Below are 18,394 nucleotides of genomic sequence, written 5' to 3'. Positions count from 1 at the left end.
AATAGAAGTCAGAATGGTGTCCTGAGCACCGCCACTGTTGGGCCCAGAATTGGGGACACTTTTTATCCAGAGACAGTGGGGTCTGTCCCTGATTACCGAGGATCTCTGGTCTCCCTATTTTAAGTGAAACTAAAGTAGGAGTAAATAATTCCCAAATGGTATATAAAATAAAACAAAAAACGTAAGCAGGAATTCCACTTAAAGTGGAGGTTCACCCTAAATGTTAATTTTTAACATTAGATTGATGCTCATTTTGTCAAGGGGAATCGGGTAGTTTTTTTAAAAACGAAGCAGTACTTACCGTTTTAGAGAGCGATCTTCTCCGCCGCTTCCGGGTATGGTCTTCGGGACTGGGCGTTCCTATTTGATTGACAGTCTTCCGACAGGCTTCCGACGGTCGCATACATCGCGTCACGATTTTCCGAAAGTAGCCGAACGTTGGTGCGCAGGCGCCGTATAGAGCCGCACCGACGTTCGGCTTCTTTCGGCTACTCGTGACGCGATGTATGCGACCGTCGGAAGCCTGTCGGAAGACTGTCAATCAAAAAGGAACGCCCAGTCCCGAAGACCATACCCGGAAGCGGCGGAGAAGATCGCTCTCTAAAACGGTAAGTACTGCTTCGTTTTTAAGAAAACTAGCCGATTCCCCTAGACAAAATGAGCCTCAATCTAATGTTAAAATTTTTTTAGGGTGAACTCCCGCTTTAAATACATTTTAGATTAAAACTGTTTAAATAGCAGATCAGGAGATATTTGGAATGCTTATTGGGCGCTAATATTTGTTCTACCTGGAGACTAGCAGGTAAATATGTTACTAAATACATGTGATATCAGTTATGTTTTCCTAAGAACTATGTGACTTTTACATTAAACTTTAATTAAAAAAAATTGTTTACCTAATTTGTTTTCTTCTACTATATAAGCCAACCCTGTAATCTGTAGGATAAACCTCTACTGAAGTCTTCCGTCTGTCTACGATCTCAGCACCAACTGAGCTACCCGGTACTGTAAGTAAATGCTGGAATATTGTTCTTATATTATTAATCCTATTATATTTATTTATTAGGAATGAATCCTTGGTATTCTGCTTTTAGGGAAGGTTTAAATAACGCTCTTTTATTTTGATTCTAAATGATGGCAAGGTTCCTCATATCATTTTTCTCATTCAGGCCTCGTACACACGAGGAAACCGGTCGGGTGTACATTTTCGTCTAGGAAACTGTCGAGAAACTCGACGAGCCAAAAAGAGAGCGTGTTCTCTATTTCCTTGACGGGAATGGAGAAAATTGGCTTGTCGAGTTACTCGACAGCCTAACAAGGAACTCGACGAGGAACTCGATGTGTTTCGCCCGTCGAGTTTCTCGGTCGTGTGTACGAGGCCTCATGGTTTATTTTGCACAAAGAATGTGAAAATTCTTAATTGATTTACTAAATGAAAAACAGAAAATATTAAAATAGGCCAACCTAGAATTAAATCCAGCTATTGAACATATTCTATTGTACAAATTTCACAACCTTTTTAAGAGGTTTTTATTTATGATTTTTGCATCTGCATACAAAAAGAGAATTATTACAAAATTAGAGAAAGTTATAGATAAGAGCCATGGATACTATACCTGAAGTTACCAAAGTAGTACAGGTCATGATGGAGGCTGCACAAAGCCCAATAAGAAATATAAGCAATACAGGGTGAACAAAACACACAGATACGCACACTCACACCAGTGCTGCTATCCCCCTCCAGTATAATCTCGAGAACCATCAACCCATTACAAAAGGTGCATTCCATTGGTCCACAGACCATTGTAAGGAACATTAAGAAATTAAGAAAGTTGAGATACAAAAAGTACTCAGGGATGTCAAGCCAGGACTGCCAGACTTTGGTAGGACAAGCCTGACCCGTGTAGATCAATTAAAACTTAGGTCCGCAGTATTCCTCCTCTCCACAATTCCACAGTGTGCCTCCTTTCTACAATGTGCCTCATCGAGCCATAGGCTGAATAGTCCAATTGGACGAACAGCAACTAACAGGAACCATCAGACCAATCTCGGATAACACATTTATTGTATGGGAACAACCATTTAATGCGTGCCTAACATTAGAGTGCCTTATGCAGGGCTCGACAAACCCCGGGTGCCAGGTCGCAATTGCGACTAGAATTAGCGACCTGGGGCGGCACAGCTGGGGTACTCTGTCTCAGTGTGCACCCCCCCTCGCGATCGCATCGGGCCGCGCCAGCCGGTAATTGAGGCCGCGGCTTTGTGGCCTTCTGCAGTCCTATGGTTCCTTCTGGAATCCGGCGCCCTCTTGTGTTGGCCATTGGCATGACAAGACAACCAGCAATGCTAATGGAGCTTCCCTGCCTGTTTCCATCTCCTTCCCTTTACTTAGAAGTTAGAACCCCCAAACATTATACAGTAAAACCTTGGTTTGAGAGTAACTTGGTTTGAGAGCGTTTTGCAAGACAAGCAAGGTGTTTTAATAAATTTTGCCTTGATATACAAGCGATGTCTTGATTTAAGAGTAGCGTCATGTCACAACTGAGTATAAAAAAGAAGAGGGGAGCCTCTAAGTGTAGCAATATGGTTACATTTATTGAAGGTACAACATTTAGCAACTTATTGCTACACTTAGAGGTGTCTCTCTCTTCTCTTTTATACCCTGTAAAAAAAGGCTTTGATATACAAGTGCTTTGGATTACAAGCATGTTTCTGGAACAAATTATGCTCGCAAACCAAGGTTTTACTGTATATATTTTTATTCTAACACCCTAGAGAATAAAATGGTGGTCATTGCAATACTTTCTGTCACACCGTATTTACGCAGCGATCTTACAAGCACACTTTTTGGGGGAAAAATAACCCTTTTTTTTATAAAAAAATAAGACAACAGTAAAGTTATCCCAATTTATTTTATATTGTGAAAGATAATATTATGCAGAGTAAATTGATACCCAACATGTCACGCTTTAAAATTACGTCCGCTCGTGGAATGGCGACAAACTGTTACCCTTTAAAATCTCCATAGGCGACGTTTAAAAAAATCTACAGGTTGCATGTTTTGAGTTACAGAGGAGGTCTAGGGCTAGAATTATTGCTCTCGCTCTACCGATTGTGGCGATACCTCACATGTGTGGTTTGAACACCGCTTTCATATGCGGGCGCTACTCACGTATGCATTCGCTTCTGCACGCGAGCTTGGCGGGGCGCGTTCCCGGCTCCTAGGTTTTTTAGTTGGCTCCTAGATTCCGAGCAAATTTGTCAAGCCCTGGCCTTATGTTATTTTTGAGTCATCTTTCCAATGTTGTCTTCTTTTTATTTCCATGAATCCGAATGATCCGTAGAGCCCAAACATGTTCACCTTGAAGAAATCCATGTTACTCCTTTTCTTTCTTGGGACCATCAACTTATCTCTCTGTGAGGAAGAGTAAGTACAGATTTTTTTTTAATAAAAGTGTAGGCTTTTTAATCTTAACTCTACCCAGTGCTGATCCTGACCTCCCTGGGGCCGTTGAGAAGCGGGGGTGGGGGGGGTGGGCGTTGCCGACATGGACATGTCACATTAAGGTTAAGAAGCGGGGGGAGGGGGTGTTCTGCTGGCGTAAATTACATCTTACATTAAAGTGATGAGAAGCGGGGGTTCTGACTTCTTACCTCTTCTCCCATGCAGCCAGCCAGTTGAGAAGCTGGGTGAGGGGCCAAAAATGACTTCTCACCAGGCGGAGCCTCTAGTAATTTTGGGGGGGGGGCCCTCCGCAGCTCTGTGGGGCCCTATGCGGCTTGCATAGTGAGCCTATAGGGCGGATCGGCCCTGACTCTACCACTCAATCCACTAAACATATATGTGAAATACAGATATGAGCATTGTCAGGGCCGATCCGCCCTATAGGCTCACTATGCAAGCCGCTTAGGGCCCCCGCAAAGCTGCGAAGGGCCCCCCAAATTACTAGAGGCCCCACCTGGTGAGAAGTCATTTTCGCCCCCTCGCCTCGCTTCTCAACTAGCTGGCTGCATGGGAGAAGAGGTAAGAAGTCAGCACCCCCTGCTTCTCAATTTAATGTAAGATGTCATTTCCGACAGCAGAACACACCCCCTCCCCCCAGCTTCTCAACTTTCTTTAATGTGACATGTCACTGTCGTCAGCGCCGCCCGCTTCTCATTTTTAATGTGCCATGTTATTTTGCTTAGGGCCCCCAGGGAGGTCAGGATCGGCACTGAGCATTGTATTATCTTCCAAATAATGCTTATGTCTGTTCACTCAGTCCTGGTATTTGCACAGCTCTGCCACACAGCAAAGGCCTTGTGGTCATCTCATCAATGACTTTGATTTTAAAAACACATTTATATCAATGGGACAGCAAGTGAGGGGAATTTTTTTTTTGACTGGGACAACAATACAAACCTGACAGAGTTTCTAATCATAGAAATGCAGAAAGGAGCACCAGACCAAATCTGGATAAAAAAAAGTCCAAGACAAATTTAATTGTTGGTAAACAGGTCATATAAAAACAGCCAACATGTTTCAGGGACAACGTCACTTCATCAGGGATCAACACGGGATAAACATTGAATGGACTCAGAGAAAACAGTGACCTGACAGATCTATATTAGAACCAGTATTGATCTGTCCACATGGAGCAATAATGTGACAACAGTTGCTGAGCAGCAGAGTTTCTAAGACTTCCCTGTTCCAACCAAACCAACAAACAATTTGACTGGGTGTCCCCTTTTAAAAACCGGCCACGTACTGACGGACAGGTGGCAGGCGAGGTCGGAGCCTGGAGGAGGAGCTCCGAGTCTGCTCGGCTCAGTTCGCCTGCCCCTGACAGTGACTTGAGTCGAGTCCTTCACTATGTAGCGATGCTGGGCATTGCCACTTAGTAAAGGATCGGCTCGTGCGGCTCGACTGCTCGTGACTGCTCTAGTCCTGCAAAGGGAACTGTGTTCCTGCTGTGAAAAAAGTGCAGGTACACCGTTCCCACATGTTCTCGCAGGACTCGAGCCCTGTGAAGGATCAGCTCCGGTGGCTCAGCTGCTCGTGGCTGCTCTAGTCCTGCAAAGGGAACTACGTTCCTGCTGTGAAAAAAGTGCAGGTACACCGTTCCCACACGTTCCCGCAGGACTCAAGCCCTGGTGATGATGTGAGCAGGAGGGGGGTTTGGTTAGGTGTGCAGGTGTGGGGGGTGGGAGTGGTGGGTGCATAAATGGTGTTCAGAGTAGAAGTAGTTGCAGATACAGTGGGGGGGGGGGGCAGTTTTGAAAATAAGTGGTCACCCATGGCACCTTCCCATACACAGAGAGCAACATGGGGCTGCCTTACTAACCTGGAAGTCTTTGCTTACACCTGCAGCCCTTCTCAGTACCTTTCCACTTGCTACTGCAGCCAATGGTTCCACATTACAGGTGCATGATGGTTATGGATTAGTCACACAATGTCATTGCATTATCACACACTTTACCACAATGTGTAGCAAAACATTATAGGCATTAATGTGTTGTGGTGCCTTGTCATCATTCCACACCTGGTCAAAGGACCTACACAGCATGGTGTGTACTGTCTAAAAATGGTACATGCAAATTAGTCCTTTGCTGCCCATTGTGATTCAAAGCATATCCATTGGAAGGTGTGCTGGGATCCCTTGAACAATGGTGGGCACCACAAATCACCAATGACAGGGTACGATCAGGAATTGCAGCTTTTCCTCGAGCATACTCCTACAGCTAACAGCAGTCCCACAAATACCTCAGCACCACCCATCTCTTCCTGGCAGAAACTGATGGACCAAGTGGAAGGCTGACATCCTGGGTGGTGGCCCCAGGTGCACTTTGGCCGGGTGGCCCGCTCAAGGAAGAGTCCTGGTGGTCCCAAACTTCTTCCATTTACGGATGATGGAGGCCACTGTGTTCAATGGGACCTTAAATGAAGCAGAAATGTTTCTGTACCCTTTCCCCAGATCTGTGCCTCCATACAATCCTGTCTTGGAGGTCTACAGACAATTTTGTGGACTTCATGGCTTGGTTTGTGCTCTGACATGCACTGTTAACTGTGGGACCTTATATAGACAGGTGTGTGCCTTTCCAAATCATGTCCAATACACTGAATTTACCAGAAGTGGACTCCAATCAAGTTTTAGAAACATCTCAAGGATGATCAGTGGAAACAAGGGCTCAATTTTGAGTGTTATGGCAAAGGGTGTGAATACTTATGTACATTTGCTTTTTTCATTTTTTATTTTTAATAAATTTGAAAAGATTTCAAATGAACTTCTCTCTTGTTGCTATTATGGGGTATTGTTTGTAGATTTTTGAGGAAAATAAGGAGTTTAATCCATTTTTGAATAAGGCTGTAACATAACCAAATGTGGTTAAAGTGAAGAGCTGTGAATAGGTGAAGGAAAAATCATATATTCATATATATATATTAGGGTTGTCCCGACACCACATTTTTTTTTAAGTACTCGCTGATACCGATTACCGATACTTTTTTTTATGTCATGTGTCAGTATTTTTATTTTTATTTTACAATTAAAAATGTTCAATTTTTTTTGTTGTTTTTTTACAATGCTTTCTTGGGGGGGGGGGGTGGATGGTATCAGTGTGTTTTTTTTTTTTAATTTTAATATGTGTTATTTTTTACAATTAATTATTTTTATTTATTGCTATATTTTTTTTCTTAGCCCTGTTGAGGGGCTTTGGTGAGATATCAGGGGTCTTAACAGACTTCTGACATCACCCCTTTGAGACAGAGAATGGGACTAAGGACAGTCTCTTTCTCAGATGCACTGAAATGAATGGAGAGAAGACAGAGGGCTACTATCCATTCATAAACTGAAACATTGTAAACACAGGTTACGATGTTTCAGTTATATGAATGAACAGAGTCAGTGATCACTCGGAAAAGGTAGGAGCCGCCGCTCTCCATCCTGACAGAGGGGGTGGAGGAGGAGAACATGGAGAGTGACACCACGGAGGGGGGAGACGGAGCATGGAGGGGGAGAGCGGAGCATGGAGGGGGACAGCTGCGGCACGGAGGGGGACAGCAGCGGCACGGAGGGGGACAGCAGCGGCACGGAGGGTGACAACAGCGGGATGGAGGGGGACAACAGTGGCACGGAGGGGGAGAGCAGCGGCACAGAGGGGGAGAGCAGCGGCACGGAGGGTGACAGCAGCGGCACGGAGGGTGACAGCAGCGGCACAAAGGGTGACAGCAGCGGCACAGAGGGGGAGAGCAGCGGCACGGAGGGGGACAGCAGTGCCATGGAGGGTGTCAGCAGCGGGACGGAGGGGGACAACAGCGGCACGGAGGGGGAGAGCAGCGGCACGGAGGGGGACAGCAGCTACACGGAGGGTGACAGCAGCGGCACGGAGGGTGACAGCAGCGGCACGGAGGGTGACAGCCGCAGGACAGAGGGGGACAACAGCGGCATGGAATGGGACAGCAGCGGCACGGAGGGGGAGAGCAGCGGCACGGAGGGAGAGAGCAGAACCGAGGAGGATAGCAGTGGCACGGATGGGGGACACGGAGCATGGAGGGGGAGCGCAGAGCCAAGGAGGATAGCAGCGGTACAGAAGGGGGGACACAGAGCATGGTGGGGGAGAGTGGAACCCAGGAGGATAGCAGTGGCATGGAGGGGGGACACGGAGCGTGGAGGGGGAGAGCAGAACGGATGGGGGAACTGGAGGAGGATACAGGGAAAGTCAAGTATCGGGTAAAGTATCGGAGCACTTTCCCCGAGTACTCGGGGAAATGCTTAGTATCGGTCCCGATACCAGTATCGGTATCGGGACAACCCTAATATATATATATAGTTCATAATTTTTTTTAATCTATATACTGTCATCAGTGCAGTACAGTGTCATCATATAACTGGTATTGTGGTGATCAGGGGCACTGACTGGTGACAGTATGTAGAAAAAAAATGTCTAATTTATTTTTTATAAAAAAAAAAATCTTCTTTTTTCACAATTGTTTTTTAAAACATTGTGACCAAATCAATACTGTGTTACCATTGTAATACTGTACTTCTTTGGGGAGTTGATCAGGATTTTTATTTTTTACACATTATGATTGCCTATACCAATGCATTTCACTGGTATAAGCAACTGATTTTACTGAAAGAGATTACTTCATTCAGCGTCTTTTGTTTTGATTAGCTGTGATTGACCAAAGCTTCTCACATGGTACAGGTGAGCTGTGATTGGCCCTGTCTCTACCATGTGATCACTGTGATCTATCACAGCTAGCAAAAAAATGGTATACAATGGATGGCATGAACGGAAGCCATCCATTGTTTACAATTGTCATGTGATCTGCTGCGATTGGTCACAGTGATCATTTGTTACCAGCAGCGGGCTGGTACAATGATCAGCCGGTGACCGATCGTGCCGCTGTGTAATAATCAATGATGTTTTATTTTACAATAACTGTGTCTTCCCCTAGGAGAGATGCCAATGAAGAAGAGGAAAATGGAGGGGAAGTTAAAGAGGAAGAAAAGCGATTTATAGGTTCCGCTCTAAAAGTACTCGCGGGTGTACTGCCTTCAGTGATTTCTTGGGTTAAACAGGGTTAAAAAGTTGACTAAGTTTAAAAAGTAACATTTCTGAATGTTAAAACTGTCATCTGATGTGGAATATCATTTAGCTAAATGTTAAATGTCTGATAAAAAATAAAAATATCACCCGCATTGAGTTTTCTTCTTCTTTACTATTTTTATATGATGATCCTATTGTAGTTGGGGGAAATATAGTCCATGGAATGTAATCACTTCTCAGCTTTCCATTGGATCCATCAGCCCCACGGATCCGGATAGATCCTCCACTTTATCCAATCAACATAAAACCATACAGAATATATTAGCCAATGCTTACTCTCAGGTAGGGTTGCCACCCATCTGGGATTTACCCGGACAGTCCAGGTTTTGTGTCCAGGATTCAGACTTACCTGAAACCGGACACATTATTCACACTGGACTGTGGCCTCTCAACTTTGGAGTGCCTGGGCACACCCTAATCACCTAATGTGGTGCAGATTCCCTTTGCTGTCTGGGTTGCACACACCTATGTTTCCTAACTAACCAAGTATCGCCAAGTGCATAGGCCCCCTTCCTCCCTTCTCTCTCCTGCCTCTGAGTGAGGGTAAGAGGGACTCAGATGTAAGGGGTGCTCTGCAGACTGTGATGTAAAGGGGGCTTAGGAAACCATAATTTAAGGGGGAAAGTGCTTGGCAACCCTACCCTCAAGCCAAGTAGACACGTGCACTGCCGTAAAAAATTGTTAGTTTTCGTTGCATTCATTAATTTTATTTTATTTTTTGTTTTTCGGGTCATTCGTTATGATCGAAATTCATTAGTTTGGGAAAATTTGAATTTAATATGTTCCATTTAAATGAATGAAAATCCGAATATTCGACAGAACAGAAATCTGAAAATTAACAAATCCGAAATAATAACTAACTATTAGTTAGTTATTATTTCGGATTTGTTAATTTTCAGATTTCTGTTCTGACGAATATTGGGATTTTATAGCCATTGGAATTTCCTTTATAGGTATTGGAATTTCCTTTATAGGTATTGGAATTTCCTTTCAAATGTAGCTGTTAGTAATTGTAACAAATACAAATTTATCCGAAATTAATAATTATCCGAAATAATGAATGCTGCATCTAAACCAATGGAACTTAATGAATTATTAATAATAAATAATAATAATAAAGTTATTAACAAAAGTTATTAATAATTAATAATTTGTTATGTTTCAGATTTGGCATTTGTTTTTTTGGATAATTTGTAGCTTAAATACTTATTATTATAATAATTATTATTATAATAATAAAATGTTTTTATTAGTATTATTATTATTTTTTATTTGTTACATTCCATTAATTTAGATGCGGCATTCGTATATTTCGTAACTTCGGATAAAAATTTTTTCGTTACGTTCACTAGCAGCCAAATTTGAAAGGAAATTCCAATACCTATAATTTAATACAGTGGAACCTCGAATTGCGAGTAACGTGGTTAACGAGAGTTTTGCAATACGAGCGCTGTATTTTAAAAAATCGTAACTCGGTTTGCGAGTGTTGTCTCATAAAACGAGCAGGAATCGTGCCAAAGCGGTGTGCAGTACCGAGTTTGGCCTGAGGTGGGGAGGGGGCGCCGGAGCCAAGCTGAGCCGTTTGGAAATCCCCGGAAAGACACGGATATACTCCGTTCCCAAGCCTTTCCAAGGTTTGCCGAGGTCAGCCGAGGCTGTCCTCGGGCCTTTACGGCCATTTCCGAGGCTCTCCGGAGCCCCCCCACCTCTGGCCACATGCGGTATTGCATGCAATTGAAGACAATGTGGAACAAATTATTTTCGTTTCCATTGACTTCAATGGGGAAAGTCTCTTTGATATGCGAGTACTTCGGATTACGAGCATTCTCCTGGAACGGATTATGCTCGTAAGCCGAGGTTCCACTGTAGTTTGTAATAGTTATTATTATCAGTTTGTTCGTTCTTATTTTCCGATTTTCATTCTTTAGAATTATCGGACTTTCATTCTTACTTTTGGATTTTCGCATTTTGGCATTTTAAAATTTCCGTTTTTGTTAATTCAAATTTTTCAGAATAAATGAATTTGATAATTTTCATTGAAAAACTAATTTGGAACAAAACGAATTGCACTTGCAGTAGAGTGCTGCCCAGCGTGTGCAGTTTTGTGTGTTTTTCATGCGTTCTCATCTGTAGGGAGGTCTATTCATTTCCATGGGCTGCTGCTTTTTTTTTTTTTTTTTTTTATTTATTTATAACAAGGGCAGGGCCCACACGGCCCGACTCAATACATGTCATATCTGAATACATTTCTGAATACACACTCCAATCAACGGTACAAAACATGGTACATTGTAGTATATCCAACACATCAACATATCCGTCCCTCCTACATCACATAGGAGGGGGTATCCAACTCAACATGTCTGTAGGATGACCCGAGCACCCCAGGAGATAACACCGGCGCCCCAACCGCCTTAAAGTCGCAGCAATGACGCGGAACCTCTCCTGGAAGTGGGAATCGGATCAGAGCCAACTTGTGGTAACGTCGGCCGCATGCGCCCAAGCCCTCCCTTTTCCATTTATCAAGGAAGGAGAGAATGAAATAGAGAAGAATCTAAGAGAGAGGGAGGTAGAATAGGAAGCGGTCAGAGCTTAGGGGGAGAGAAAAGAAAGAGAAATGTGGGGGGGGGAGGGATGAGGGGGATCAGGCCCCCGTGCCGAAAAGGAACACCCGGTCACTTCCGCACTGGGGCTGCTGCTTTTTTAACCACTTCTCGTCCTGCATGACGTCATATGATGTTGTGGACATTGAGTGGAGATATCAGGGTGATGGGTGCAGCCAGGGCCGCTGATAGGGGGGGACCACCAGTCCTCCTGTAGGGGGCCCAGGCACACAGGGGGGGCCCAAACAGCAGGAAGAATTAGTGTGGTTTGGCGGAGGGGCAGTTACAGAAGGATGTCCTGTGCCCTGATGCCCTCTGCAGCAGCTGAAAGACAGTTTTTCCCCCTCCTCCCGACTTTCAGCTGCTGCAGGGAGAAACACAGACACAGGACATCATTCCTGTAATTGCTTCTCTGACACTGATCACTGATTCCCCTCCCTGTTCTACCTGCTTCGGATTCACCCCCCCCCCACCCCCTGTGTGCACCCCTGTCACAGTTTTTTTTTTTTTATGTAAAACACAAATAAAAAAAAAAAAATTGAAAATAAAAAAATTAAAATTCACACAGGTTCTCTGTTATGTTTGTATCCGCTAATAATGATTTTAGCGTATTTTTGGGTCCAAATATTGTCTTGATATATTAGGGGAACCCTGCCAGGTAGACTGTACTGGCCACTGTGATTTCTAACAGCAGCCCTGGGGGGATCCCAGTGCAGAGAGAGAGGGAGGGTGATAGAGAGAGAGTGATAGAGAGAGGGTGAGGGAGGGGGAGAGGGAGGGAAAGAGGGTGGGTGTGAGGGAGATAGGGGGAAAGAGAGGGAGGAAGGGTGACAGAGGGGGAGAAGGAGGGAGGGAGAGAGAGAGAGGGGGAGAGAGAGAGGGGGAGAGAGAGAAGGAGGGAGAGAGAGAGAGGGGGAGAGGGGAGAGATGGAGGGAGAGAGAGGGGTGAGAGAGAGATCCCTAGCCCTGTCCCTGTCTGTAGCCCCTCCTTTGCCCCATGTCCCAGTCTGCAGTGCCTGTCTGTGGGAAGCTGTGCATGATACTTGGTACGGCACCTTGCATGCCAGCAGGATATTCATGATGGCCAGCAGCAGGGAGGGTCTGTTCTCATTCTGGGTGGGGGCAGTGTCCTGCTCCTTCCAGAGGATCTGTCAGGAAGATTCTGCCAGCAACAGACAATCCAGACTCACTGGTGCGCAATCACAGGTGCCAGTGCGCATGCGCGTGCGCACACGCACGTGCACACGGGTACGCGCATGCATGCCTCCACTAGTGCCAGGTGGGCTATTTAAGCCTGTCTGACACATGTGAACTCTGTTGTCTGCTCTACAGCATTCAGTGTGTCCTTGCTTATTTGAAATCTGTTCCTGTGGTAATACGGCTTAGCTGTGACCATCCTTGCTATTCGCCTGCACCTGACCCCCCCCCCCCCTGGCTTGTCTGACTACTCTCCTGCCTGCTCCTCTGGATCTTCTGCTGCCCGCCTGATAATCGACTCGGCTTTCCTGACCTTCCTTGAGTGCTATCCAGCCTGTTCCTGGTTCCAGTCCTCTGTTCCTGTTCCAGTCTACTGAGCCTATCTGCTGTTCCAGCTTGTTCCTGGTTCCAGTCCGCTGTTCCATTTCCAGTCTGCTGAGCCTGTCTGCTGTTCCAGCTTGTTCCTGGTTCCAGTCCGCTGTTCCTGTTCCAGTCTGCTGAGTCTATCCACTTATCCGGTTGGTTCTTGGTCCTATCTGCTGTTCTTGACCCTGCCTGCTTTGGGTCACAGCCTGCTGTTCCAGTTCCTGTTTCCTATCTCCTGCAAGGAATACTTGGACTTCTGAACTGACCTCCTGCTGTCGATCCTGCCAGGCACTCATACCACTCCTCACTCCTGCGCTTCCTGTTTACCCTATCAGGGGCCTTGAGTCGAAGGTGAAAGAGAGGCCTCCCTCTGCAATTCGGGGTCAAGCACTAGGTGCGTAACAGGATCTGTTTGCTGTGAGATGGAGTGGTCCCTGGTCACCTGTACCTTCCACCTGTCCTCGTTTTCCGGCCCCAGTCAGCCTGTCCTCCAGTCCTGGGAGGTCTTTAGAGCACTTCTACCTCCTGGACTATCGCTTCTTGCCAGCCTCACTGCTCACCTTGCCCGCTTTTTGTAACCACGAGAGGTCACTGGTTGTACATATCAATGTTATTGTGATATATGTGTTGTGAATTTTATATCCACTAGAGAGGTCACTAGTTGCACATATAACTTTCCTTGTGATATATCTAATATATTTTTGGTGTCATATGTAATACTCCTACTAGGGGTCAGTACTTAATTTTATTTATTTTGTATTCACATCACATTGTAAAAGAGGTAATGCCTCACATATTTTTATTTTTACGTCATGACGTTGCTTCCTACCTCCCAGATTTATAGAGATGTCCGGAGACCATCCGATCCTTGGTCAACTTTGTGAAGAGCCCCGAGAGGTGCTGAATGATGTGTGGCCGGAGGGGGGGGATGTCCCTTCCCACTTCCTGTAAAAGCCATCCAGCGGCCATTAAGCCACTAGGATGTCTTTTACATTGTAGGGAATTGATAGAAAACAAATATCTGGATAATGCCTGTAGCTGCACCCATCACCCTGATATCTCCACTCAATGTCCACAACATCATATGACGTCATGCAGGACGAGAAGTGGTTAAAAAAGCAGCAGCCCCTGGAAATGAATAGACCTCCCTACAGATGAGAACGCATGAAAAACACACAAAACTGCACACGCTGGGCAGCAGTCTACTGCAAGTGCAATTCGTTTTGTTCCAAGTTAGTTTTTCAATGAAAATGATCAAATTCATTAATTCTGAAAAATTTGAATAAAAAAAAAAACACAAATTTTAAAATGCGAAAATGCGAAAATCCAAAAGTAAGAATGAAAGTCCAAAAATTCTAAAGAATGAAAATCCGAAAATAAGAACGAAAGTCCAAAAAAAAAAAAAAAAACAGAAAATGTGAAAATCCGAAATAATAACGAACAAACTGATAATAATAACTATTACAAAATACAGTGGAACCTCGGTTTACGAGCATAATCTGTTCCAGGAGAATGCTCGTAATCCGAAGTACTCGCATATCAAAGCGACTTTCCCCATTGAAGTCAATGGAAACGAAAATAATTTGTTCCACATTGTCTTCAATTGCATGCAATACCGCATGCGGCCAGAGGTGGGGGGGCACCGGAGAGCCTCGGAAATGGCCGTAAAGGCCCGAGGACAGCTCGGCTGACCTCGGCAAACCTCGGAAAGGCTTGGGAACGGAGTATATCCGTGTCTTTCCGGGGATTTCCAAATGGCTCAGCTCGGCTCCAGCGCCCCCTCCCCACCTCAGGCCAAACTCGGTACTGCACACCGCTTTGGCCTGATTCCTGCTCGTTTTGTGAGACAACACTCGCAAACCGACTTACGATTTTTTTTAAAAACAGCGCTCGTATTGCAAAACTCTCGTTAACCACGTTACTCGCAATTCGAGGTTCCACTGTATTAAATTATAGGTATTGGAATTTCCTTTCAAATTTGGCTGCTAGTGAAAGTAACGAAAACAAATTTATCCGAAGTTACAAATTATACGAATGCTGCATCTAAATTAATGGAATGTAACAAATAAAAAATAATAATAATATTAATAAAAACATTTTATTATAATAATAATTATTATAATAATAAGTATTTAAGCTACAAATTATCCAAAAAAAACAAATGCCAAATCTGAAACATAACAAATTATTAATAATAAATAATAATAATAATAATAACTTTATTATTATTATTTATTATTAATAATTTATTAAGTTCCATTGGTTTAGATGCAGCATTCATTATTTCGGATAATTCTTAATTTCGGATAAATTTTTATTTGTTACAATTACTAACAGCTAAATTTGAAAGGAAATTCCAATACCTATAAAGGAAATTCCAATACCTATAAAATCCGAATATTCGACAGAACAGAAATCTGAAAATTAACAAATCCGAAATAATAACTAACTAATAGTTAGTTATTATTTCGGATTTGTTAATTTTCAGATTTCTGTTCTATCGAATATTCGGATTTTCATTCATTCAAATGGAACATATTGAATTCAAATTTTTCCAAACTAATGAATTTCGATCATAACGAATGACCCGAAGAAAAGAAAAATAAAATAAAATGAATGAATGCAACGAAAACTAACAATTTTTTACGGCAGTGCACGTGTCTACTTGGCTTGGGGGTAGGGTTGCCAAGCACTTTCCCCCTTAAATGATGGTTTCCTAAGCCCCCTTTACATCACAGTCTGCAGAGCACCCCTTACATCTGAGTCCCTCTTACCCTCACTCAGAGGCAGGAGAGAGAAGGGAGGAAGGGGGCCTATGCACTTGGCGATACTTGGTTAGTTAGGAAACATAGGTGTGTGCAACCCAAGCAGCAAAGGGAATCTGCACCACATTAGGTGATTAGGGTGTGCCCAGGCACTCCAAAGTTGGGAGGCCACAGTCCAGTGAGAATAATGTGTCCGGTTTCAGGTAAGTCTGAATCCTGGACACAAAACCTGGACTGTGCGGGTAAATCCCAGATGGGTGGCAACCCTACCTGAGAGTAAGCATTGGTTAATATATTCTGTATGATTTTATGTTGATTGGATAAAGTAGAGGATCTATCCGGATCCGTGGGGCTGATGGATCCAATGGAAAGCTGAGAAGTGATTACATTCCATGAAAAGTTCTCTAAGGCCCCGTACAGACGACCGAACATGTCTGCTGAAACAGGTCCGCGGACCAGTTTCAGCAGACATGTTCGGTCGTCTGTACAGCTGAGCGGACAGGTTTCCAGTGAACATTTGCCCGCCGGGCCTTTTTCGAGCGGGCAAATATTTCTAAACATGTTTAGAAACAGCCCGCTGGAATCCTGTCCGTCGGACATGTCCGGTCCTCTGTACAGACCTACCGTACATGTCCGAGCAGCCGCCATCCCTCGCATGCGTCGAATTACTTTGACGCATGCATGGAAGCATTGAACTGGCAGGGCCGCACACGTCGCTGCGTCATCGTCGGGGCGACGGCGCGGCCTGGTCGCCGCGTATCGAGTACGCGCGGATTTCTGTATGATGGTGTGTACAGCCATCATACAGAAATCTCCGGGCAGACATGTACGCTGAAAACGGTCCGGCGGACCGTTTTCATCGTACATGTTTGCCCGTGTGTACAAGGCCTAAGGACTATATTTCCCCCAACTACAATAGGATCATCATCTAAAAATAGTAAAGAAGAATAAAACTCAGTGTAAGTGATATTTTTATTTTTTATCAGACATTTAACATTTAGCTAAATGATATTCCACATCAGATGACAGTTTTAACATTCAGAAATGTTACTTTTTAAACTTAGTCAACTTTTTAACCCTCTTTAACCCAAGAAATCACTGAAGGCAGTACACCCGCGAGTACTTTTAGAGCGGAACCTATAAATCGTTTTTCTTCCTCTTTAACTTCCCCTCCATTTTCCTCTTCTTCATTGGCATCTCTCCTAGGGGAAGACACAGTTATTGTAAAATAAAACATCATTGATTATTACACAGCGGCACGATCGGTCACCGGCTGATCACTGTACCAGCCCGCTGCTGGTAACAAATGATCACTGTGACCAATCGCAGCAGATCACATGACAATTGTAAACAATGGATGGCTTCCGTTCATGCCATCCATTGTATACCATTTTTTTGCTAGCTGTGATAGATCACAGTGATCACATGGTAGAGACAGGGCCAATCACAGCTCACCTGTACCATGTGAGAAGCTTTGGTCAATCACAGCTAATCAAAACAAAAGACGCTGAATGAAGTAATCTCTTTCAGTAAAATCAGTTGCTTATACCAGTGAAATGCATTGGTATAGGCAATCATAATGTGTAAAAAATAAAAATCCTGATCACCTCCCCAAAGAAGAAAAGTATTACAATGGTAACACAGTATTGGTCTGGTTACAATGTTTTATAAAACAATTGTGAAAAAAGAAGAATTTTTTTTTATAAAAAATAAATTTTACATTTTTTTTTCTACATACTGTCACCAGTCAGTGCCCCTGATCACCACAATACCAGTTATATGATGACACTATACTGCACTGATGACAGTATATAGATACAAAAAAAATATATGAACTATATATATATATATATATTAGGGTTGTCCCGATACTAGTGTCGGTATCGGGACCGATACTAAGCATTTCCCCGAGTACTTGTACTCGAGGAAAATGCTCCGATACTTCACCCGATACCTGACTTTCCCTGTATCCTCCTCCAGTTCCCCCATCCGTTCTGCTCTCCCCCTCCACGCTCCGTGTCCCCCCTCCATGCCACTGCTATCCTCCTGGATTCTGCTCTCCCCCACCATGCTCTGTGTCCCCCCTTCTGTACCGCTGCTATCCTCCTCGATTCTGCTCTCCCCCTCCGTGCCGCTGCTGTCCCATTCCGTGCCGCTGTTGTCCCCCTCTGTCCTGCGGCTGTCACCCTCCGTGCTGCTGCTGTCACCAGGATTAGAAACTCTGCTGCTCAGCAACTGCTGTCACATTATTGCTCCATGTGGACAGATCAATACTGGTTCTAATATAGATCTGTCAGGTCACTGTTTTCTCTGAGTCCATCCAATGTTTATCCTGTGTTGATCCCTGATGAAGTGACGTTGTCCCTGAAACATGTTGGCTGTTTTTACATGACCTGTTTACCAACAATTAAATTTGCCTTGGACTTTTTTTTATCCAGATTTGGTCTGGTGCTCCTTTCTGCATTTCTACGATTAGAAACTCTGTGAGGTATGTATTGTCCCAGTCACAAAAAAAATTCCCCTCACTTGCTGTCCCATTGATATAAATGTGTTTTTAAAATCAAAGTCATTGATGAGATGACCACAAGGCCTTTGCTGTGTGGCAGAGCTGTGCAAATCCCAGGACTGAGTGAACAGACATAAGCATTATTTGGAAGGTAATACAATGCTCAAATCTGTATTTCACATATATGTTTAGTGGATTGAGTGGTAAAGTTTTAAAAGCCTACACTTTTATTAAAACAATTCTGTACTTACTCTTCCTCACAGAGAGATAAGGAGATGGTCCCAAGAAAGAAAAGGAGTAACATGGATTTCTTCATGGTGAACATCTTTGGGCTCTGCGGATCATTCGGATTCATGGAAATAAAA

The 18,394-nt window shown here is 44.0% G+C and overlaps 1 long non-coding RNA gene across 1 annotated transcript; it reads left to right on the top strand.

Moving 5' to 3' along the window:
• Window positions 1-900: 900 nt before the first annotated feature.
• LOC120909350 lies at window positions 901-8,684 on the top strand. Its single transcript, XR_005741255.1, has 3 exons — window positions 901-1,007; window positions 3,345-3,427; window positions 8,441-8,684. It is a non-coding gene; the product is annotated as an uncharacterized LOC120909350 (long non-coding RNA).
• The last annotated feature ends 9,710 nt before the right edge of the window (window positions 8,685-18,394 follow it).

Source organism: Rana temporaria, chromosome 8, assembly GCF_905171775.1.
Source record: "Rana temporaria chromosome 8, aRanTem1.1, whole genome shotgun sequence".
In the NCBI taxonomy this organism is placed as follows: Eukaryota; Metazoa; Chordata; class Amphibia; order Anura; family Ranidae; genus Rana; species Rana temporaria.
This window is presented reverse-complemented; position numbering and strand designations above follow the sequence as displayed.